Below are 26,085 nucleotides of genomic sequence, written 5' to 3'. Positions count from 1 at the left end.
TGACAGACTCTAGGTCCATCCACCTCACTACAAATAACTCAATTTCGTTTCTTTTTATAGCTGAGTAATATTCTATTGAATGTATGTGCCACATCTTCTTTATCCATTCATCTGTTGATGGACACTTAGGTTGCTTCCATGTCCTGGCTATTGTAAATAGAGCTGCAATGAAAATTTTGGTACATGACTCTTTTTGAATTATGGTTTTCTCAGGGTATATGCCCAGTAGTGGGATTGCTGGGTCGTATGGTAATTCTATTTTTAGTTTTTTAAGGAATCTCCATACTTTTCTCCATAGAGGCTGTATCCATTTACATTCCCACCAACAGTGCAAGAGGGTTCCCTTTTCTCCACACCCTCTCCAGCATTTATTGTTTGTAGATTTTTTGATGACGGCCATTCTGACTGGTGTGAGATGATATCTCATTGTAGTTTTGATTTACATTTCTCTAATGATTAATGATGTTGAGCACTCTTTCATGTGTTTGTTGGCAATCTGTATCTCTTCTTTTGAAAAACGTCTATTTATGTCTTCTGTCCATTTTTGGATTGGGTTGTTTGGGTTTTTTTGTTATTGAGCTGCATGAGCTGCTTGTAAATTTTGGAGATTAATACTTTGTCAGTTGCTTCATTTGCAAATATTTGGAGAAGAAATATTTAATTCTGTCTTGCTCCAAAGTGTAAAAATAGGACTATTGGTAAAGTTACAGTGATAAGGGCTTTAAATCACTTCAATTTGATTTTCCTATATTATATAGTAGAAGGAGCATGAGAAAATAAATTAAAACATGTAGATTCTAGTCTCAGCTTTGCAACTATGCAGCTGCACAATCTTGGACAAGTCACTTTATCATTCAGAGTCTCAGTTTTCAACATCAAAAATGAGGCTACTGTGCTTAACTAAAAAGTTCTCAAAGGTTTGAAACTGAACATCCTAAGATCTTAACTTAAACAAGAGAGAAAATGTTCCTCCCTTTAAAAGTCATACTTGAGATTATGTTTTCTAAGATATGCATGTAAGGCAATTGAATTTCTAATAATTATGATTGTGGACTAAATTGAGTTTGTATTAAGTTATAATTCTAGAAAAATGATAGTATTTCCTTATTTTTCCTCTAATAAATATTTAATGTATAGCTTAGTGGTTCATTTAAAGTAACCTACCCAGTGCTTTGATTCTTGAATAATGTATTAAATAATAGCTAAGGCAAAGACCTGTAAGAATACTGAAAGTACATGTAACTCTGTACTGTGGAAGTTTTATTCTTGAAAAGAGTGGAGGTCTTTGTACCACTCTTAGAACAAATGGATAGTATTTTTTTCTGATAAGAAACAGAGATGACAGAAATAAAAAACTGCTGCTGAGAAGTTTAGTTATACAGAGAAAAAATTTATTAAAATGAGTGTGGTTTATTACAAGTCTGATATACCAGATTTAAATTGCTACATGTTGTGAAAAGGAAAAAGCAGTTTCAAATGTCATCACTTTATTAATAGACATGAGTGTAGTTCCTAGAATGTCAATAGCCCAAAGCTACCAAATTATTGAACGAGATATTAAAATTTCACGATATAGTTTCTTTAGCAGTAGCTTTACTGTGGTGACCTATCATTCAAGAAAATACGAAACCAAGCTTTTAAGAAGTGTTTACAAGACCTTAAGTTGTGGAGCCTAATTTTCAGACTGTATCAGAGGTCAAAGTAATTAATGCTACCCTCATCATTCAGGAAAACTACAATCCAGACAAAACAGAAGCAGGAGAATATCATTAAAACAAATTTGGCAATATATAATTTTCCATTTTGAAATTCACTTATCTCATGGTAGTTTTATCTTTATACAGGCACATATGTATTTGTTTCTATCTTATGACAGCTTTATGCAACACTATAAAGAGAAAATTATCATTAAGGGAAGAGAATGTCCAAGGTCGCACAGTTTAATCAACAGATATTGAAAATCTACTATGGGCTAGGCTCTGTGGAAGGTACAAAGCAATTAGAAGATATGATCCTTGCCTTTAAGGAACTTATACTTTGATTAGTGAAGCAGGCCTGAAACAATTAAAGCAAAATGAATGATAAAAGGCAGTATGTGATCAAGGACGTAAATTGTGTAATAAAAGCCAAATGCTATAGTAGTTTTGAGAAGTAGCACTGAATTACTCAAAGAAAGCTCCATGGAGGAGAAGAGTGCTAAGATACACTTTTAAAGATGGGTAGAGTACAGAGAAGGATTTATTGGAGGTCCTGAAAGTGACATGCATCATTTCTGCTCACATTTCTTTTGCCGGAACTCAGTCACTGGGCCACATGAAACTGCAAAGGAGCCTGGGAAATGTAGCCTACCTGTGTGACCAGGAGGAAAAAGAAAAAGTTTTGTCACAGGTGTAAGTCACAGAGAATGACCGCTCTCTTACTATTGTATTTCAATCAGATAGGATACTCTGAATAACTTCTTTAGGCATCCATTTTCAAATATGACTACATGGCTCAAACATTGTTAAGAAAACTGGGGGCTTTCCTGGTGGTGCAGTGGTTAAGAATCCGCCTTCCAGTGCAGGGGACACGGGTTTGAGCCCTGGTCCGGGAAGATCCCACATGCCACGGAGCAACTAAGACCGTGTGCCACAACTACTGAGCCTGTGCTCTAGAGCCTGTGAACCACAACTACTGAAGCCCACTCACCTACACCCCGTGCTCAGCAACAAAGAGAAGCCACCACAATGAGAAGCCCGCGCACTGCAACAAAGAGTAGCCCCCGCTCACCGCAACTAGAGAAAGCCCGCGCACAGCAACGAAGAGCCTATGCAGCCCAAAATAGATAAATACATAAATAAATCTATAAAAAAAAAGAAAGCCGACTTTGTTTCTATAGCTTTTCAGAGACCCTGTTCAGAATCAAACCAAACAAAAACCATATGTTGATTCTCATTTTTTCTTAGGTCAAGGTGGTATTTTCTAGGTTCATTTACCAAGATTTACAAGGCATCAGTGAATAACCCTGTGAGGAGGGAAATTTAGGTTCCATTTAGAGATGAAGAAATAGCTGTGCTTAAGTCACATAGTCAGCACATCATAGAGTCCAGATTCAAAACCAGGTCTGTTTGACTCAAAGTTTTTGTACTTTTGTATTTGCTGTGAATATCACTTTAAATATATGAGAGTTATTTATTAGAGGTTTCAATCTATCTTTGGTTAACAGGAATTTATGGTTGTGTCTCAGTTCTGCCTCTTAATAGCTCTTTTGCAGCTTGATGCAGGTGAAAATCTTGGAATCCAAACTTAGAAGACTATAGACAATAGAGCCACACAATGGCAGAAACCTGAGTTTCTGAATCACCAGTTGAAGGAGGAATGCCCAAAAATCAGAAATATTTGTTCTGAACAAAAAATAAACTTCAATTTTATTTGACCCATTAAGAAAAAAAGAAAGTTGGGTTGAATTTGGATGGTTGAAAAGAAGAGGTATGACCAATCCAGATGAGGCAAATGACATTATAAAAGACATGAAAACACGAATAAGTGAAATGTTTTAAGGAACACAGTGAGTCTGGCTTTCTGCCTTTCAAGAAAAAAGAATTTCATGAAGACACTGAGTTATATTACCTGTACTGAAGTCCTTTCCTTGCTATTCTTTAGTAGAGTCTTGTGTACACTTTGGTTGTTGGTATCATAAAATCTGCCAGAAAGTGAAATTGGGATCCTAAAAAGAGATAACGTTTAGAATCAACAAAGGCACTGTGCAAATCATTTAGTTGACAACTTTAAAATAAGAGTGTGCATACAAAATAGAACTTTATCCCCTACTCCATTGGTCAAAAAACACCTCGCTAGTTAGAACTGTCTAATACGTTTCAAAAGGAAATGACCAATTTATTTGTATAGTGTTGGGTAATAATAGCCAAAGTTTATGGAGTGCTTACTATGCACTGAGTCCTATTCTAAGTGCTATATATGGATTATCTCATTAAATTCTCACAATACTATGAAGTAGATACTATTATTAAATATATTATACAATAGTAGAAATTGTTTGAAACTGCTCTTTCTTCAGTGAGAAGAAGCATTTCCTACCTAGTTGTAACTTGGGCTTACTTTAATATAATTTCTACCAGGTTCAGACCTGCCACATTCAAATGAAACCAGGCCAGTAGGGAGAATGCAAAGGAGTCTTTTGTTCTTCTTTCTTCACCTGAAAAAAGCATAAAATTTGTAAGTGAGCATACTCTTCACTAAACAAATGCCCCATTTTCCTTGGGTGGTAGTTGGAGCATTAAATTGATGGAGGACATTACGTGTAAAGTATCTAAATATCAGTGAAGGATATTTGAGGACTTTTCCATCATTAATGATTGTCTTTTTGTTCCTAAGCATGAAATCAATAAGAAATATATATAATACATATTATATATATTTAAAAGCTGAGTCACAGCCTTATTAATAATAAATTATTTTGCCCATAATTTTCTTGGGATTGAGAAAAATATAACCAAGTGGTTTCCAGAAAATTCATTTGATGCGTGGAGCTATTTTAATTTAAGACTGAGCAGTGCCTCCATGGGAGATTGTATGTACAATTTTACAAACCAGCGGACACTATGCTATAGGACAAAATATGATTTGTAGCATATTATTTTCTTGTTGGAAGTTAATAGGTCCTTCTTTGAATACATGTTAAAATTGAATTATCACTAGGATAAATTGTTAGTTTGATAAAATAGGAATAAAGAGAAAACATTCAATATTCAAGAATGCTATCTTTCTACAAATACATTTATCTGGATGTTTCTACACAGTCAAATGCAACTGTGCAGATACCCATTCAGACATTTTGCTTACATGACTCCAGATTGCTGTAAATGTCTGATGACTGCTTACTTTTTACCTAGATGTTTGCTGTTAATTAGAAAAATTACAAATATTATTTGAAGCTATAAAGAAATCACATTAATCTGTGTATTAGTCTATGTCCATGCTGTATTATCAAATTGACAACTTTTTGATAACTTCATTGAAAAAGGCAGTGAGTTGAAGCTGCAGGAACCTTCTATCCATAATTTCTTTTAAAATATTCATGAAAAGACTTCTGGTATCCAAATGTTAATAATGGATATTTCAAGGGAGTAAGATTTAGAGTGAGTTTGGTTTACCTCTTTGTACTCTTTGTACTTTTCTGTGTTCTTTGAATTTTTCATGATGTGAATATATCATTTCTATAAAATCAATAAAGTCTTTATTCTTTAAAAACAATACCCATGAAACCATCTGAAAGGAAAGAATCCTTGGTAATGATTTCAAGGAGTAATGAAAAGTAAAGCTACACCAGATCCTGGTAGAATTTTTTTTGTAATCTTCCATCCTGGTGGTTAAATCGTTAAGAAGCTTCCTATATTGATAAGAAATTCACAAAAGAGGAAATGTAAATGGACAACAAACATGTAACAAGATTCAAATTCACAAATATAGATGGCATACAAATAAAGTTACAATGAAATATCAGTCTACACGCATTTGTCTGGGAAAAATGAAGTTAGAGTAGAATCTAGAGAGATTTTTTTGTATACTTTGCAAAGTAATTAGTTTTATAAAATAAAGAATAGGTATATATACAATGAGAGAACTTTCACTCCCAAACTGGCTTAGGTTTTCGTTCTTCAAATCTTTAAAATATCTGATTGATAAATATTTTCTAGTCTAAGGGCTAGTTCATTTCATTGTATTCTCAACATCTCTAGATATTGCTCTGACTTTTGCAATTAAACTCTGACTGGTTTCAATTTTTAATGAAGGCTGAATTAAAGAACGTGGAGCTTATGATATTTAACTCGACACTTTCAAGCTTCTGTGGCTGTGCTCAGCTATTTGTACTGCTTTCCTCTACCCCATCAACCTCATTTTTGCCATGGCTTGAAATCCGTTTATCAATCTATAACTAGAAGATGGGAGGGAGGAAAAAAGTTTGAGGCCAGCTTAGCATCTGTTAGCACTTCGACATTCTAGTACAACACTGTAGTAAAGTTTTTAAAAAATGTCTCACTGAGATATGTTGGATATAACAGCAACATTTACAATATCAAGTTAAAAAATGATCAAAGAAGAAGAGCTGTATAGTCACATGTAAAAGAATGAAGGTGGACCCCTTTCTTATGCCATATAAAAAAGTTAGCTTTAAATGGATCATAGGCCTAACTGTAAGAGCTAAAACTATAAAGCTCTTAGACGAAAGTGTAGGTGTAAATCTTTGTGACCTTGGGTTAGACAATGTCTTTTTAGGTATAACATCAAAATCACAATTGAACTTTGTTGCAAGTTTCAATAAAATGATTGGTCATTTGGGGAAAAACACAATCAATAAAGGCAAAAAAATTAAACTAGATAAACTGTATTTCCTCAAAAATCAAAAACCTTTATGCTTTAAAGTACACTACCAAGAGAGTGAAAAGAGAACCTATGGAATGGGAGAAAATATTTGTATATCATATATCTGGTAAGAGACTTGTGTCAAAAATATATAAGAAACCAATTTAAAAATGGGCGAAGGATTTGAATAGCTAGTTATCCAAAGAAGACTTACAAATGATTAATAGGCACAAGAAAATATACTCAACACCATTATTCATTAGGGAAATGTCAATCAAAACCATAGTGAGTTACCACTTCACCCACACTAGAATGGAGGAAGTATTGGCAAGGATGGGGAGAAACTGGAACTCACACCTTGCTGGTAGGAAGATAAAATGGTGTAGCCACGGTGAAAAACAGTTTTGCAGTGAGAGACCTCAGACAAAGGACACAGCATTTTTTCCTGCTTTTTGAATAAGGGATTCCACATTTATATTTTGCACCAGGCTCTGAAAATTATGTAGCTGACCCTGAATACTGTTCTTGGAAAGTAGTAGCATTCAAAAACGTGTAGCTTTTACAAAAATATATATTAATAGTAGGTAAATAAGAGTTTTAAAAAATTATTAAAATGACTAAAGGTACAAAACAGAAACAGTCATAGATGCAGAAAACAAACAGGTGGCTATCAGAGGGGAGGGTAGTAGGGAGCTGAGAGAAATAAGTGAGGGAGATTAATAGGTACAAACTTCAAGTACAAAATAAATGAGTCATGGGGATGAAATGTACAATTTAAGGAATATAGTAATTAACAATGTAATATCATTTTATGGTGACAGATGGTAACTAGACTTATTGTGGTGACCATTGTGAAATGTATAGAAATATCGAATCACTAAGTTGTGCACCAGGAACTCAGGGTTGTAGGTCAATTATGATTCACAAACAAACAAACTCTTAGAAAAAGAGATCAGAGGCGGGTATAAAGGGAGAGAGGGAATTAGATAAAGATGGGCAAAGGGTCAAACTTCCAGTTATAAGATAAATAAGTACTAGGAATATAATGTACAACATGATAAATATAATTAACATGGATGTATGCTATATATGAAAGTTGTTAAGAGAGTATATCCTAAGAGTTCTTCTCACAAGGAAAAAATATTTGTTCTTTTACTTTGTATCTATATGAGATGTAGTAATTATTTCATGATGTACATAACTAAAATTACTATGCTGTACACTTTAAACTTGTACAGTGTTATAAGTTAACTATATCTCAATGAAACTGGAAGAACAAAAGCATTAAATGTAATTTTTAATTGATCCAAGCTATATTTTTTAAAGATATAGTAATGCTTATAATAATGGTATATATGACCATAATTACAGAAATATAAATATGTATATATGGGAAAAGATTGATATGAAAACACAAAATAACAGTAGTTGTACAAAGTTGGTTTTATTGCACATACTTATTCTCTCTATTTTAAAAACAGTATTTCTGTAAACTGCTTAATTGTCCCCCCCCCATTCATATGTTGAAACCCAGTGCCAATGTGTTGGTATTAGGAGATGGGGCACTTGGGAGGTGTTTATGTCCCGAGGGTGGAGCTTTTATGAATGGGATAAGTGTTTTTATAAAAGAGACTTAACAGGATTCCCTTCCACCACATGAGGACATGGTGACAAGAGGCCATGAACCACGAAGTAGACTCTCATCAGACATGGAATCTGTTGGCACTTTGATTTTGGACTTCCCAGATTCCAGAAGAGCGAGAAATAAATGTCTGTTGTTTATAAGCTACCCAGTCTATGGTATTCTGTTAAGTAGCCTGAACAGACTAAGATAGGTATGCAATATTGCTTTGATGAGAATAAAAATTTTCACTCTGTGTACTATGGTGCTTAAGAAACCATTGAACCAAAATGCAATAATTTTATGTGTCATTTCACCTAGAAGCAAAGGGCTGACTCAAATGAACTCCTTTCTGAGGGCCTATTATCTACAAAAAATCTTATTTAAACTTCTTTTTAAAAATTCGATATTTTGTTCATTATGGAATTTTTGTATTATTTTTATCTTTTCCAATATTGCATTAAAATACTCCTTATCTTCATTTCTGAGCTCTTTGTTTTGTTTTATTTTTTTTAACATCTTTATTGGAGAATAATTGCTTTACATTGGTGCATTAGTTTCTGCTTTATAACAAAGTGAATCAGTTATATGTATACATATGTCACCATATCTTTCCATCTCCCTCCTTGCCACCCTCCCAATCCCACCCTCTAGGTGGTCACAAAGCACAGAGCTGATCTCCCTGTGTTATGTGGCTGCTTCCCACTAGCTATCTATTTTACATTTGGTAGAGTATAAATGTCCATGCCACTCTCTCACTTTGCCCCAGCTTACCCTTCTCCCTCCCCGTATCCTCAAGTCCATTCTCTAGTAGGTCTGTGTCTTTATACCCATTTTGCCCATAGGTACTTCATGACCTTTTTTTTTTTTTTTTTTTTACAATCCATGTATATGTGTTAGCATACGGTATTTTTCTCTTTCTGACTTACTTCACTCTGTATGACAGACTCTAGGTCCATCCACCTCTCGACAAATAACTCAATTTTGTTTCTTTTTATGGCTAATATTCCATTGTATATATGTGCCACATCTTCTTTGTCCATTCATCTGTTGATGGACACTTAGGTTGCTTCCATGTCCTGGCTATTGTAAGTATTGCTGCAATGAATATTGTGCTACATGACTCTTTTTGAATTATGGTTTTCTCAGGGTATATGCACAGTAGTGGGACTGCTGGGTCATATGGTAGTTCTATTTTTAGTTTTCTAAGGAACCTTCATACTGATCTCCATAGTGGCTGTATCAATTTACATTCCCACCAACAGTGAAAGAGGGTTCCCTTTTCTCCAAATCCTCTACAGCATTTATTGTTTGTAGATATTTTGATGATGGCCATTCTGATCCATGTGAGATGATAACTCATTGTAGTTTTGATTTGCATTTCTCTAATGATTAATGATGTAGAGCATTCCTTCATGTGTTTGTTGGCAATCTGTATATGTTCTTTGGAGAAATGTCTATTTAGGTCTTCTGCCAACTTTTGGATTGGGTTGTTTGTTTTATTGTTATTGAGCTGCATGAGCTGCTTGTAAATTTGGCGATTCACCCTTTGTCAGTGGCTGCATTAGCAAATATATTCTCCCATTCTGAGGGTTGTCTTTTCATCTTGTTTATGGTTTCCTTTGCTGTGCAAAAGCTTTTAAGTTTCATTAGGTACCATTTCTTTATTTCTGTTTTTATTTTCATTACTGTAGGAGGTGGATCAAAAAAATTCTTACTGTGATTTATGCCAAAGACTGTTCTTCCTATGGTTTCCTCTCAGTTTTATAGTGTCCGGTCTTATATTTAGGTCTCTAACACATTTTGAGTTTATTTTTGTGTATGGTGTTAGGGAGCATTCTAATTTCATTCTTTTACATGTAGCTATCCAGTTTTCCAAGCACCACTAATTGAAGAGGCTGTATTTTCTCTACTGTATATTCTTGCCTCCTTTATCAAAGATAAGGTGACCATATGTGCGTCGGTTTAGCTCTTGGTTTTTCTAACCTGTTCCATTGATCTATATTTCTGTTTGTGTGCCAGTACCATACTTTCTTGATTAGTGTAGCTTTGTAGTATAGTCTGAAGTCAAGGAGCCTGATTCCTCCAGCTCCATTTCTCTTTCTCATGATTGCTTTGACTATTCGGGGTCTTTTGTTTTTCCATACGAATCGTGAAATTTTTGTTCTAGTTCTGTGAAAAATGCCAGTGGTAGTTTCATAGGGATTGCATTGAATTTGTAGATTGCTTTCAGTAGTAGAGTCATTTTTACAATGTTGATTCTTCCAATCAAAGAACATGGTATATCTCTCCATCTATTCGTATCATGTTTAATTTATTTCATCAGTGTCTTATAATTTTCTGCATACAGGTCTTTTGTCTCCTTAGGTAGGTTTATTCCTAGATATTTTATTCTTTTTGTTGCAATGGTAAATGGGAGTCTTTTCTTAATTTCACTTTCAGATATTTCATCATTAGTGTATAGGAATGCCAGAGATTTCTGTGCATTAATTTTGTATCCTGCTACTTTACCAAATTTATTGACTAGCTCTAGTAGTTTTCTGGTAGCATCTTTGGGATTCTCTATGTATATTATCAGGTCATATGCAAACAGTGACACATTTAATTCTTCTTTTGCGATTTGGATTCATTTTATTTCTATTTATTCTCTGATTTCTGTGGCTAAAACTTCCAAAACTACGTTGAATAATAGTGGTGAGATAGGGCAACCTTGCCTTGTTCCTGATATTAGTGGAAATGGTTTCACTTTTGCACATTGAGGACGATGTTGGCTCTGGGCTTGTCATATATGGCCTTTATTATGTTGAGGAAAGTTCCCTCTGTGCCTACTTTCTGGAAGGTTTTAATCATAAATGGAGGTTGAATTTTGTTGAAAGCTTTCTCTGCGTCTATTGAGATGGTCATATGGTTTTTCTCCTTCAATTTGTTAATATGGTGTATCACACTGATTGATTTGCGTATATTGAATAATCCTTGCATTACTTGGATAAACCCCAGTTGATCATGGTATATGATGCTTTTAATGTGCTGTTGGATTCTGTTTGCTAGTATTTTGTTGAGGATTTTTGCATCTATGTTCATCAGTGATATTGGCCTGTAGTTTTCTTTCTTTGTGATATCTTTGTCTGTTTTTTTTTTTTTCCCTGTGGTACAGGGTCCTCTCACTGTTGTGGCCTCTCCCGTTGTGGAGCACAGGCTCTGGATGCACAGGCTCAGTGACCACGGCTCACGGGCCCAGCCACTCTGTGACATGTGGGATCTCTCCAGACCAGGGCACGAACCCGTGTCCCCTGCATCGGCAGGCGGACTCTCAACCACTGCACCACCATGGAAGCCCTTTGTCTGGTTTTGGTATCAGGGTGATGGTGGCCTCATAGAATGAGTTTGGGAGTGTTCCTCCCTCTGCTGTATTTTGGAAGATTTTGAAAAGAATAGGTGTTAGCTCTTCTCTAAATGTTTGATAGAATTCGCCTGGGAAGCCATCTGGTCCTGGGCTTTTGTGTGTTGGAAGAGTTTTATTCATAGTTTCAATTTCAGTGCTTGTGATTGGTCTGTTCATATTTTCTATTTCTTCCTGGTTCAGTCGCGGAAGGTTGTACATTTCTAAGAATTTGTCCATTTCTTCCAGGTTTTGCATTTCATTGGCATATAGTTGCTTGTAGTAATCTCTCATGACCCTTTGTATTTCTGCAGTGTCACTTGCTACTTCTCGTTTTTCGTTTTTATATCTATTGATTTCAGTCTTCTCCCTTTTTTTCTTGATGAGTCTGGCTAATGTTTATCAATTTTGTGTATCTTCTCAAAGAACCAGCTTTTAGTTTTATTGATTTTGCTATTGTTTCCTTCCTTTCATTTTCATGTACTTCTGATCTGATCTTTATGATTTCTTTCCTTCTGCTAACTTGGGATTTTTTTTGTTCTTCTTTCTCTAATTGCTTTAGGTGTAAAGTTAGGTTGTTTATCTGAGATGCTTCTTGTTTCTTAAGTTAGGATTGAATTGCTATATACTTCCCTCTTAGAACTGCTCTTGCTGTATCCCATAGGTTTTGGGTTGCCATGTTTTCATTGTCATTTGTTTGTAGGTATTTTTTTGATTTCCTCTTTGATTTCTTCAGTGATCTCTTGGTTATTAAGTAGTGTATTGTTTAGCCTCCATGAGTGTGTTTTTTTTTTTTTGTAGTATGCAGGCCTCTCACTGTTGTGGCCTCTCCCATTGCACAGCACAGGCCCCGGATGCACAGGCTCAGTGGCTATCGCTCACGGGCCCAGCTTCTCTGCAGCATGTGGGATCTTCCTAGACCTTGGCACGAACCCATGTCCCCTGCATTGGCAGGCAGGCTCTAAACCACTGCGCCACCAGGGAAGCCCTGTTTTTTTACAGACATTTTCCTGTAATTGATATGTGGTCTCATAGCATTGTGGTCAGAAAAGATACTTGATACAATCTCAATTTTCTTAAATTTACCAAGGCTTGATTTGTGACCGAAGGTATGATCTATCCTGGAGAATGTTCCATGAGAACTTGAGAAGAAGGTGTATTCTGTTGTTTGTGGATGGAATGTCCTATAAATATCAATTAAGTCCATCTTGTTTAATGTATTATTTAAAGCTTGTGTTTCCTTATTTATTTTCATTTTGGATGATCTGTCCATTGGTGAAAGTGGGATGTTAAAGATCCCTACTATGAATGTGTTACTGTAGGTTTCCCCTTTTATTGATGTTAGTATTTGCCTTATGCATTGAGGTCCTCCTATTTTGGGTGCAGAAATATTTACAATTGTTATATCTTTTTCTTGGATCGATCCCTTGTTCATTATGTACTGTCCTTCTTTGTCTCTTCTAGTAGTCTTTATCTTAAAGTTTATTTTGACTGATATGAGAATTGCTACTCCAGCTTTCTTTTGGTTTCCATTTGCATGGAATATCTTTTTCCATCCCCTCACTTTCAGTCTGTATGTGTCCCTAGGTCTGAAGTGGGTCTCTTGTAGACAGCATATATATGTGTCTTGTGTTTATATCCATTCAGCGAGTCTGTGTCTTTTGGTTTGAGCATTTAATCCATTTACATTTAAGGTAGTTATCGATAGGTATGTTCCTATTATCATTTTCTTAATAGTTTTGGGTTTGTTATTGTAGATCTTTTCCTTCTCTTGTGTTTCCTGCCTAGAGCAGTTCCTTTAGCATTTGTCGTAAAGCTGGTTTTGTGGTGCTGAATTCTCCTAGCTTTTGTTTTTCTGTAAAGTTTTTAATTTCTCCGTCAAATCTGAACGAGATCCTTGCTGGGTAGAGTAATCTTGGTTGTAGCTTTTTCTCCTTCATCAGTTTAAATATGTCCTGCTACCCCCTTCTGGCTTGCAGAGTTTCTGCTGAAAGATCAGCTGTTAACCTTATGGGGATTTCCTTGTATGTTATTTGTTGTTTTTTCCCTTGCTGCTTTTAATATTTTTCCTTTGTATTTAATTTTTGATAGTTTGATTAATATGTGTCTTGGTGTGTTTCTCCTTGGATTTATCCTGTATGGGACTCTCTGTGCTTCCTGGACTTGATTAACTCTTTCTTTTCCCTTATTAGGGAAGTTTTCAACTATAACCTCTTGATACATCTTCTCAGTCCCTTTCTTTTTCTCTTCTTCTTCTGGGACCCCTATAATTCGAATGTTGGTGCATATAATGTTGTCCCAGAGGTCTCTGAGAGTGTCCTCAATTCCTTTTATTCTTTTTTCTTTATTCTGCTCTACAGTAGTTATTTCCACTATTTTATCTTCCAGGTCACTTATCCGTTCTTCTGCCTGAGTTATTCCGCTATTGATCCATTCTGGAGAATTTTTAGTTTCATTTACTGTGTTGTTCATCATTGCTTGTTTCCTCTTTAGTTCTTCTAGGTCCTTGTTAAATGTTACTTGCATTTCTTCCATTCTATTTCCAAGATTTTGGATATCTTTACTATCATTATTCTGAATTCTTTTTCAGGTAGACTGTCTATTTCCTCTTCAGTTGTTAGGTCTGGTGGGTTTTTGCCTTACTCCTTCATCTGCTGTGTGTTTCTCTGTCTTCTCATTTTGCTTAACTTACTGTGTTTGGGGTCTCCTTTTCACATGCTGCAAGTTCATAGTTCCCGTTGTGTTTGGTATCTGTCCCCTGTGGCTAAGGTTGGTTCCATGGGTTGTGTAGGCTTCCTGGTGGAAGGGACTTGTGCCTGTGTTCTGGTGGATGAGGCTGGATCTTGTCTTTCTGCTTGGCTGGTCCACGTTTGATGGTGTGTTTTGGGGTGTCTGTGGACTTATTATGATTTTAGGCAGTCTCTCTGCTAATGGATGGGGTGTGTTCCTGTCTTGCTAGTTGTTTGGCATAGGGTGTCCAGCACTGTAGCTGGCTGGTCGTTGAGTGGAGCTGGGTCTTGGCGATGAGATGGATATCTCTTGTAGATTTTCACCATTTCATATTACGTGGAGCTGGGAGGTTTTTTGTGGACCAGTGTTCTGAACTTGGCTCTGCCTCCTCAGAGGTGCAGCCTTGATGCCTGGCTGGAGCATCAAAAGCCTGTCTTCCACATGGCTCAGAATAAAAGGGAGAAAAAAAAGAAAGAAAGAAAGAAAGAAGAAGATAAAATAAAATAAAGTAAAATAATATAAAAGTTATTACACTAAAAATTAATTATTAAAAATTTTTTTAAAGTAATAAAAATAGAAAGAAGAGAGCAACCAAACTAAACAACAAATCCACCAATTATAACAAGTCCTAAAATCTATACTAAAAAAAAAAAAAAACAGACAGACAGAACCCAGGACAAATGGTAAAATCAAAGCTATACAGACAAAATCACACAGAGAAGCATACACATACACACTCACAAAGAGAGAAAAAGGGGAAAAAATAATAAATCTTGCTCTCAAAGTCCGCCTCCTCAATTTGAGATGATTCCTTGACTATTCAAGTATTCCACATTTGCAGGGTACATCAAGTTGATTGCAGAGATTTAATCTGCTGCTCCTGAGGCTGCTGGGAGAAATTTCCCTTTCCCTTCTTTGTTCGCACAGCTCCTGGGGTTCAGATTTGGATTTGGACCCGCCACTGCATGTAGGTCACCTGGGGGCATTTGTTCTTTGCTCACAGAAAATGGGGTTAAAGGAGCCACTGATTCGGTGGCTCTGGCTCACTCAGGCTGGGGGACAGGGAAGAGGACGGAGTGCGGGGTGAGCCTGCGGTGGCAGAGGCAGGCATGACATTGCGCCAGCCTGAGGGGTGCCATGTGTTCTCCTGGGGAAGTTGTCCCTGGATCACGGGACCCTGGCAATGGCAGGCTGCACAGGCTCCTGTGAGGGGTGGTGTGGATAGTGACCTGTGCTTGCACACAGGCTTCTTGGTGGTGGTGGCAGCAGCCATAGCGTCTCATGCCCATCTCTTAGGTCCGCGCTGATAGCCGTGGCTCGTGCCCATCTCTGGAGCTCCTTTAAGCAGCGATCTTAATACCCTCTCCTCGCGCACCAGGAAACAAAGAGGGAAGAAAAAGTCTCTTGCTTCTTCAGCAGGTCCAGACTTTCTCCCGGACTCCTTCCCGGCTAGCCGTGGTGCAGAAGCCCCCTTCAGGCTGTGTTCATGCAGCCAACCGCAGTCCTCTCCCTGCGCTCCGACCGAAGCCTGAGCCTCAGCTCCCAGCCTCCGCCCGTCCTGGCAGGTGAGCAAAAGAGTCTCTCTGGCTGGTGAGTGCTGGTCTGCACCAATCCTCTGTGCGGGAATCTCCCCTCTTTGCCCTCCACACCCCTGTTGCTGCGCTCTCCTCCACGGCTCCGAAACTTTCCCCTTCCGCCACCTGCAGTCTCTGCCCACGAAGGGTCTTCCTAGTGTGTGGAAACCTTTCCTCCTTCACAGCTCCCTCCCACTGGTGCAGGTCCCATCCTTATTCTTTTGTCTCTGTTGTTTTTTTTTTTTTTTGCCCTACCCAGGTACGTGGGGAGTTTCTTGCCTTTTGGGAGGTCTGAGGTCTTCTGTCAGCATTCAGTAGGTGTTCTGTACATGTTCCACATGTAGATGTATTTTGGTGTATTTGTGGGGAGGAAGGCGATCTCCACATCTTACTCTTCCACCATCTTGAAGCTCCTCCTTATTTCTGAGCTTTTTGGAAATCCCTTAAATTTTGTGCCTGTTTTGTAAGCTCTTTAATACCAGAGGGTTGTTTAATGAATACATTTTAATACATTTAAACTTCCTTTAGGTAATATATCACTTTTTAAATAGAATAGTAACTTATTTTCATGCCTGTATATGATAAGACTAGCAGTATGGCAAATTATATCTCTAAACGTAGAAATGGATGTTGTATTTTCTTTTCTAAATGCAAAATCAGTAAACTAGCCTAATCTTAGAGTAGGTTTTATTCATAGGGACAATTAATTATTTAATGACTCTAGTCTAAATTTCTTAGAACTATCCCGTAATGACTCCTTTCATGATTAGATTTTCCCTCAGGTCCACTGATAACTCTGATCTATTTATATATAAACTAGATTCAAATTTATAGACAATTGTTAATCCAAAGCAAGACCCTATTTACGGGAGATGCACTAAGCACTATATATAAATAGGTGTTGACATCTGTCCAAAGACAGCTTTCCTACCAGCCATTATTTCCTTCTAGGAACTCAAATTCCAGCCATTAAAATCACTTCTGGGTGACATATAGTAAATACAGAGAATGGAAGGAGTTGCCTTTAAAAGATTAATGTTGAAAAATTCTTTATAAATAAGAGGACAAGGAAACTTCTAAAGTTCCACACGTTGGGATTAACAGATTTTCCCGTTGGTGAACACAGAAAGAAGCAGGTTCTGAGAGGTTGGAATGCAGGATCTCAGCATAGTTTATTTTCGATGCTGAATTATGTCTTTGTAAAGCTGCTCTGAAAAAATTATGCTGTCTGATTGAAATCCTTTCTGTGACTGCTTTAATAAAGAGGTATAATTCTGAAAAAGTTTTAAAATGTGCTAATAACTAGTCTTAAATGTGTCTGTAACTTACAGAATAACACAGTCATGGTAATCCATTACTGTCTGGTAGCAGTAAAGCTATATTTGCAGCTGTGTTTTTTTTTACCTTTTTTTTTTAATAGGTGGAAACATTTTTAACATTGATTCTGCAAAACTAAGGACACAAAGTAACAGTAAATGGCATATGAAATAAATGAATAAAGCATAAATCCCCAGTAAGACATGTTTTTTTGTTGCAGGAAAAAGGCTAGGACATAATTACCCTGGAGAGGTTTCTCAGGCTTTGCACTCTATTAGCTTGGGGTGCAGTCTAATGACACAAACAGAAAACTCACTTACCGACAGAGCATTTTAGCTTAAAAGGAGATAGTTATTTGATATATCTTTATATAGCATGTATAGGTAACCCTTTGTCTGGCCTACATGTTGAAACTATTTTCCTAGTTTGCCATTTCTTTTAACTCTGCATATGGTGTATTTTGCCTGTGAGAAAAAATATATAACTTTATGTCCTCAACTATTTGGTCTTTTCCTTTAAAACTTCTGAGTTTCACACCATGTTTTGAAATGTCTTCTTGAGTCTAACACTAAAACATTTCCCTATATTTTCCACTTATATATTTTGTTTATACATTAAAAGGTTTACCTTCTGAAATTTATTCTTATTTCAGAGTGAAGTGGGGGTTTCAGCTGATTTATTTCCAAATAGCTAATTATTTTTACAATATATATTAAAAAATCTAACTTTTCCTTGCTGATTTGAAATGCTATCTTTATCACATGCTCTGAGAACTAACATTGTTTCTGGTCTTTTTCTATTCCATTGATTTTTCTGTTTATTCCTTTTCCAGGATCAAATTAACTATTGTACCTTTTATTACATTTAGATAACTGCTAGAAAAAGCCCCATGCTTTCATTAATCTAATTAATTTTTAAATAGCTAATCTCACACATTCTTTTCTGCCAGATAAAATTTAGAATTAATTTATCAAGTTCTGAAAAAAAATCCCACTAAATGTATGGATTGTACTAGATTTAAATTTATGAATCAAATTGGTGGAAACTAACATTTTGCACTATCAAATCCTCCCATTCAAAAATCAGTTTTCTCATGAAATAAGTCAGACATAGAAAGACAAATACTATAGGATCATGATCTCACTTTAATGTAAAATCTAAAAACAAACAAACAAACAAAACTCATAGAACATGAGATCAGATTTGCGGTTACCAGAGGAAGGGGTTGAGAGGAGGGGGAATTGGAGGAAGGTGGTCAAAAAGTACAAAATTCCATTTATAAGAAAAACAAGTATCAATGCTAGGGATGTAATGTAGAACATGACTATAGTTAACACTGCTGTATAATATAGGAACTTTTTAAATATAAATTTATTTATTTTATTTATTTATTTCTGGTTGTGTTGGGTGTTAGTTGCTGTGCATTGGCTTTTTCTAGTTGCCACGAGCGGGGGCTATTCTTCATTATGGTGCCCGGGCTTCTCATTGTGGTGGCTTCTGTTGTTGCAGAGCTAACAGGCTCTAGGGGTGTGGGCTCAGTAGTTGTGGCTCCCAGGCTCTAGAGTACAGGCTCAGTAGTTGTGGCGCACAGGCTTAGTTGTTCCACGGCATGTGGGATCTTCCCAGACCAGGGATTGAACTCGTGTCCCCTGCATTGGCAGGCAGATTCTCAAACACTGAAACACCAGGGAAGTCCTATTGGAACATTTTAAAGAAAGTAGATTCTAAGAGTTCTCATCACAAGGAGAATTTTTCTTCTTTTGATTGTATTTATATGACAGATGTTAGCTAAACCTATAGTGGTAATAATTTCACAATATAATAATGTAAATCAAACCATCATGCAGTACACCTTAAACTTATACAGTTATGTATGTCAATTATTTCTCAATAAAACTGGGAAAAAAATTCAATTTTGTGATCTAAACATGCAAGTGGTCCTGAATTTGTTTTTGGTCTGCTTTCCTTGAAAGGATCTAGTGTCATAGTTCTACTAGAAGGGTGATCTGAATTGGGAACTTTTATATCTATTTCTCTGCTCTGGAAAGTTAAAATAGCAGGAATTTTCTTTTCCTTGAAAGTTTAATACAAATTGATTACAAAGTCATTGGTTTTACTGTCTTTGAGGTAGCATGATTTTTATAATTTTCTTCTTTTTTTGGTCAGTTAAGGTTTTATGTTTTGCTTCTTACTGAGTGGCTTTTTAAATCTATGCAATTTATTTTTTATAATTTCACTTAATCTAGATTTGCAAATTTCTTGATATAAAATTCTACATACTAGTTTCTCAATTTTTAAATTCTCCATATCCCCATTTCTCATTTTTAATGTTGCTCAACTATGTGTTATTTTCATTTATTTTCTGGGTTAGAATTGTGATGGGTGAATTTATTTTCACAGACACAGCTACTAGTTTTGATTTTATTTAACAGTTCTATGGGAGTGCTTCTAATTATTCATCACCTTAAACAACTTTCCTACTTCTGTTGGTTCATTGTGATTTTCTTTTTCTAGCTTCCTGGCTCAAATATTTGGTTCATTAATGTTTAAATTTATCATTCCTAACTTACATACAAAGAATCTAATAATAAGTAAAGAAACTTGCTCAAGGTCACACAGCTAATGAGTGGCAGAGCTAAGAATCCAACACTGACTCAAGCTCACAATTTTAACTACTACTTTCTGCTGCCAAACCTATTCCAATGAAAAAATGACAGTAGGATGGAACAAGAAAAGAGGGAGGCAAATATATATGGGGAAGTCATTAGTCAGAATACGCTATGTGTTTTTCCATCTATTGTCTTCTAAATACAACCCTATGACATGTGTTTCATGAACCTCATTTTAATATCAGTACAGTTTTTGAAATATGTTCTAATAGCCCATTAATATTTTTTTTGCTTTTAAATTATTTATTATATAAGTTTCAGGTGTACAACATTGTAGTTCAACATCTGTATACACTACAGAATGATCCCTCACCATACAGTTGACTCCCTTTACCCATTTCTCCACCTCCCAACCCCTCTCCTCTGATAATCAGTAATCTGTTCTCTGTTATCTATGAGTTTGTTATTGTTTTACTTTTTATTCCATGTATGAGTGAAATAATACGGTATTTGTCTTTCTCCATCTGATATATTTCACCTAGCATAATACCTTCAAAGTCAATTAGTGTTGTTACAAATGGCGGAATTCCATTCCTTTTTATGGCTGAATAATATTAATAATGGCTGAATAATAATAATCCATTGTATAAATATACCACATATTCTTTATCCATTTATCCATCAATGAACATGCTGATGAACAGGTTGTCTGCATATCTAAAAAGTCAAATAGTTCTTACAAATTTTGTTGCAAAAATCTCTCTCCTACAATTTCCCCTGCCCAGGAAAAGCCAGGACAATTTCTCACAGGGGATGATACTGGTATTTTCCTCCAGGTCTCTAAATAATGAGCTTATATCACCACACTCCGACTTTTTATTTTAGTCATTACACTTGGTCCTCCACATCTGCAGGGTGCCACAGCCATGGATTTAACCAATGGTGGATTGAAAATATTTTTTAAAAATATTTATGTATTTATTTAGTTGTGCTGAGCCTTAGTTGCAGCATGTGGGCTCCTTAGTTTCAGCAGGCAGGCTCCTTAGGTTCAGCAGGCAGGCTCCTTAGTTCCAGGACATGGGCTCCTTAGTTGTAGTATGTGAAATATTCTTTATTTTTAAACATCATTATTAGAGTATAATTGCTTTACAATGGGGTGCCATTTTCTGCTTTATAACAAAGTGAAACATCTATACGTATACATAGATCCCCATATAACCTTCCTCTGGCATCTCCATCCCACCTTCCCTATCCCATCCCTCTAGGTGGTCACAAAGAACCAAGCTGATCTCCTGTGCAATATGGCTGCTTCCCAAAAGCTATCTATTTTACATTTGGTAGTATATATTAGTCCATACCAACCTCTCACATCGTCCCAGCTTACCCTTACCCCTCCCTGTGTCCACAACTCCATTCTCTACATGGGCGTCTTTATTCCTGTGCTGCCACTAGGTTGTTCATAACAACTTTTTTTTTTTTTAAGATTCCATACATAGGTATTAGCATACGGTACTTATTTTTCTCTTTCTGACTTACTTCACTCTGTATGACAGACTCTAGGTCCCTCCACCTCACTACAAATAACTCAATTTCATTTCTCCTTATCCCTGAGTAATATTCCATTGTATATATGTGCTACATCTTCTTTATCCATTCACCTGTTGATGGACACTTAGGTTGCTTCCATGTCCTGGCTATTGTAAATAGAGCTACAATGAACATTGTGGTACATGTCTCTTTATGAATTATGGTTTTCTCAGGGCATATGCCCAGTAGTGGGACTGCTGGGTCATATGGTAGTTCTGTTTTTAGAGTTTTCAGAAACCTCCATAATGGCGCCTTATAAGGGTAAGCTGGGACAAAGTGAGAAAGTGGCATGGACATATATACAGTACCAAACATAAAATAGATAGCTAGTGGGAAGCAACTGCATAGCACAGGGAGATCAACTCAGTGCTGTGTAACCAACTAGAGAGGAGAGATAGGGATGGTGGGAGAGAGGGAGACACAAGAGGGAAGAGATATGGAGACATATGTATATGTATAACTGATTCACTTTGTTATAAAGCAGAAACTAACACACCATTGTAAAGCTATTATACTCCAATAAAGATGTTAAAAAAATGAAAGAAACCTTCATACTGTTCTTCACAGTGGCTGTATCAATTTACATACCCACCAACAGTGCAGGAGGGTTCCCTTCTCTCCACACCCTTTCCAAAATTTTTTGCTTGCAGATTTTTTGATGATGGCCATTCTGACTGGTGTGAGGTGATACTACATTGCAGTTTTGACTTGTATTTCTCTAATGATTAGGTATGTTGAGCATTCTTTCATGTGTTTGTTGACTGTCTTTATATATTCTTTAGAGAAATGTCTATTTAGGTCTTCTGCACATTTTTGGATTGGGTTGTTTGTTTTTTTGATACTGAGCTTCATGAACTACTTGTAAATTTTGGAGATAAGTCCTTTGTCAGTTGCTTCATTTGCAAATATTTTCTCCCATTCTGAGGTTTGTCTTTTCGTCTTGTTTATGGTTTCCTTTGCTGTGCAAAGCTTTAAAAGTTCATTAGGTCCCATGTTTATTTTCTTTTTATTATTTCCATTTCTCTAGGAGGTGAGTCAAAAAGGATCTTGCTGTGATTTATGTCATAGAGTGTTCTGCCTATGTTTTCCTCTAAGAGTTTTATAGTATCTGGAATTAAATTTGGGTCTTTAATCCATTTTGAGTTAATTTTTGTGTATGGTGTTTGGGAGCATTCTAATTTCATTCTTTTACATGTAGCCATCCAGTTTTCCCAGCACCACTTATTGAAGAGGCTGTCTTTTCTCCACTGTATAATCTTGCCTCCTTTATTGAAAATATGGTGCCCATATGTGCATGGGTTTATCTCTGGTCTTTCTATCCCGTTCCATTGATCTATATTTCTGTTTTTGTGCCAGTACTATATTGTCTTGATTACTGTAAATTTGTAGTATAGTCTGAAGGAAGGGAGCCTGCTTCTTCCAGCTCCATTTTGCTTTCTCAAGATTGCTTTGGCTATTCGGGGTCTTTTGTGTTTCCATACAAATTGTGAATTTTTTTGTTCTGGTTCTGTGAGAAATGCCATTGGAAGTTTGATAGGGATTGCAATGACTCTGTAGATTGCTTTGGGTAATACAGTCATTTTCACAATGTTGATTTTTCCAATCAAAGAACATGGTATATCTTTCCATGTGTTTCTATCATCTTTAATTCCTTTCATCACTGTCTTATAGTTTTCTGCATACTATATCAGTACAGTTTTTGAAATATGTTCTAATATTGTCTCCTGAGGTAGGTTTATTCCTAGGTATTTTATTTTTGTTGCTATGGTAAATTGGAGTGTTTCCTTAATTTCTCTTTCAGATTTTTCATCATTGGTGTATAGAAATAAGAGATATTTCTGTGCATTAATTTTGCATGCTGCTACTTTACCAAATTGATTGATTAGTTCTAGTAGTTTTCTGGTAGCGACTTTAGGATTCTCTGTGTATAGTATCATGTCATCTGCAAACAGTGACAGCTTTACTTCTTTTCCAATTTGGATTCCTTTTATTTCTTTTTCTTCTCTGACTGCTGTGGCTAAAACTTCCAAAACTATGTTGAAAAACAGTGGTGAAAGTAGACAACCTTGTCTTGTTCCTGATTTTAGTGGAAAAGGGTTCAGTTTTTCACCATTGAGAATGATGTTGGCTGTGGGTTTGTCATATATGGCCTTTATTATATTGAGGAAAGTTCCCTCTATGTCTACTTTCCAGAGGGTTTTTACCATAAATCGGTGTTGAATTTTGTCGAAAGCTTTTTCTGCATCTATTGAGATGAGGATATGGTTTTTCTCCTTCAGTTTGTTAATATGGTTTATCACGTCGATTTGCATATAGTGAAGAATCCTTGCATTCCTGGGATAAACCACATTTGATCATGCTGTATGATCTTTTCAATGTGCTGTTGGACTCTGTTTGCTAGTATTTTGTTGAGGATTTTTGCATCTAAGTTCATCAGTGATATTGGCCTGTTGTTTTCTTTCTTTCTGACATCTTTGTCTGGTTTTGGTATGAGGGTGATGGTGGCCTCATAGGATGAGTTTGGGAGTATTCCTCCCTCTGCTGTATTTTGGAAGAGTTTGAGAAGGATAGGTGTTAGCTCTTCTCTAAATGTTTGATAGAATTCGCCTGTGAAGCCATCTGGTCCTGGGCTTTTGTTTCTTGGAAGATTTTTCATCACAGTATCAATTTCAGTGCTTGTGACTGGTCTGTTTATATTTTCTATTTCTTCCTGGTTCAGTCTCCGAAGGTTGAGCTTTTCTAAGAATTTGTGCATTTCTTCCAGGGTGTCCATTTTACTGGCATATAGTTGTTTGTAGTAATCTCTCATAATCCTTTGTATTTCTGCAGTGTAAGTTGTTACTTCTCCTGTTTCATTTCGAATTCTATTGATTTGAGTCTTCTCCCTTTTTTTCTTGATGAGTCTGGCTAATGTTTATGAATTTTGTTTATCTTCTCAAAGAACCAACTTTTAGTTTTACTGATATTTGCTATTGTTTCCTTTATTTCATTTTCATTTATTTCTGATCTGATCTATATGATTTCTTTCCTTCTCAAAACTTTCAGGTTTTTTTTTGTTCTTTTTCTCTAATTGTTTTAGCAGTAAGGTTAGAGTGTTTATTTGAGATGTTTCTTGTTTCTTGAGGTAGGATTTTATTGCTACAAACTTGTCTCTTAGAACTGCTTTTGCTGCATCCCATAGGTTTTGGGTCATCGTGTTTTCATTGTCATTTGTTTGTAGGTATTTTTTGATTTCTTCTTTGATTTCTTCAGTGATCTCTTGGTTATTAAGTAGTGTATTGTTTAGCCTCCATGAGTTTGTATTTTTTACAGATTTTTTCCTGTACTTGATATCTAGTTTCAGAGTTTTGTGGTTGGAAAAGATAACTGATACGATTTCAACTTTCTTAAATTTACCAAGGCTTGATTTTTGACCCAAGATATGATCTATGCTGGAGAATGTTCCATGAACACTTGAGAAGAAAGTGTATTCTGTTGTTTTTGGATGGAATGTCCTATAAACATCAACTAAGTCCATCTTGTTTAATGTGTCATTTAAAGCTTGTGTTTCCTTATATTCATTTTGGATGATATGCCCATTGATGTAAGTGGGATGTTGAAGTCCCCTACTCTTGTTTTTTTTTTTTTTTTTTTTTTTTTTTTTTTGCTTTACTTCTTAGCCTCTGATGGCTCTGTCCTTACTTTGATGTTGTCAAGATTGCTAACATTTACATTCTGTGTGTTTTTTTTTTTAGATTTTGGGAGTAGGAGTTTATTAATTAATTAATTAATTTTTGCTGTGTTGGGTCTTCATTTCAGTGGGAGGGCTTTCTCTAGTTGTGGCATTTGGGAGCACTCTTTATAGCAGTGTGCAGGCCTCTCACTATCACAGCCTCTCTTGTTGCAGAGCACAGGCTCCAGACGCGCAGGCTCAGTAGTTGTGGCTAACAGATCTAGTTGCTCCGTGGCATGTGGGATCCTCCCAGACCAGGGCTCGAACCCATGTCCCCTGCATTAGCAGGCAGATTTTCAACCACTGTGCCACCAGGGAAGTCCCCTCTACTCTTTTTGTGTTACTGTCAATTTCCCCTTTTATGGCTGGTAGCATTTGCCTTATGTATTGAGGTGCTCCTATGTTGGGTTCATAAACATTTACAATTGTTATGTCTTCTTCTTGGATTGATACCTTGATCATTATGTAGTGTGCTTCTTTGTCTCTTGTAATAGTCTTTATTTTAATGTCCCTTTTATCTGATATGAGAATTGCTACACCAGCTTTCTTTTGGTTTCCATTTGCATCGAATATATTTTTCCATCCCATCACTTTCAGTCTGTATGTGTTCCAAGGCCTGAAGTGGCTCTCTTGCAGACGGCATATATACAGGTTTTGTTTTTGTGTCCATTCAGCCAGTCTATGTCTTTGGGTTGGAGCATATAATCCATTTACATTTGTTGTGGATATGTACATTCCTCTTACCATTTTCTTAATTGTTTTGAGTTTGTTATTGTAGGTCTTTTCTTCTCTTGTGTTTCCTGCCTAGAGAAGTTCCTTTAGCATGTGTTGTAAAGCTGGTTTTGTGGTGCTGAATTCTCTTTGCTTTTCCTGGTCTGTAAAGGTTTTAATTTCTCCATCGAATCTGAATGAGATCCTTGCTGGGTAGAGTACTCTTGGTTGTAGGTTCTTCCCTTTCATCACTTTAAATATGTCCTGCCATTCCTCTCTGGCTTGCAGAGTTTCTGATGAAAGATCAGTTGTTAACCTTATGGGAATTCCCTTGTATGTTATTTGTTGTTTTTCCTTTGCTACCTTTAACATTTTTCCTTTGTATTTCATTTTTGATAGTTTGCCTAATATCTCTTTGTGTGTTTCTCCTTGGATTTATCCTGTATGGGACTCTCTGCACTTCCTGGACTTTATTAACTATT

Source organism: Tursiops truncatus, chromosome X, assembly GCF_011762595.2.
Source record: "Tursiops truncatus isolate mTurTru1 chromosome X, mTurTru1.mat.Y, whole genome shotgun sequence".
NCBI lineage: Eukaryota > Metazoa > Chordata > Mammalia > Artiodactyla > Delphinidae > Tursiops > Tursiops truncatus.
The sequence above is the reverse complement of the archived record's forward strand: the minus strand, read 5'-3'. Positions refer to the sequence as shown.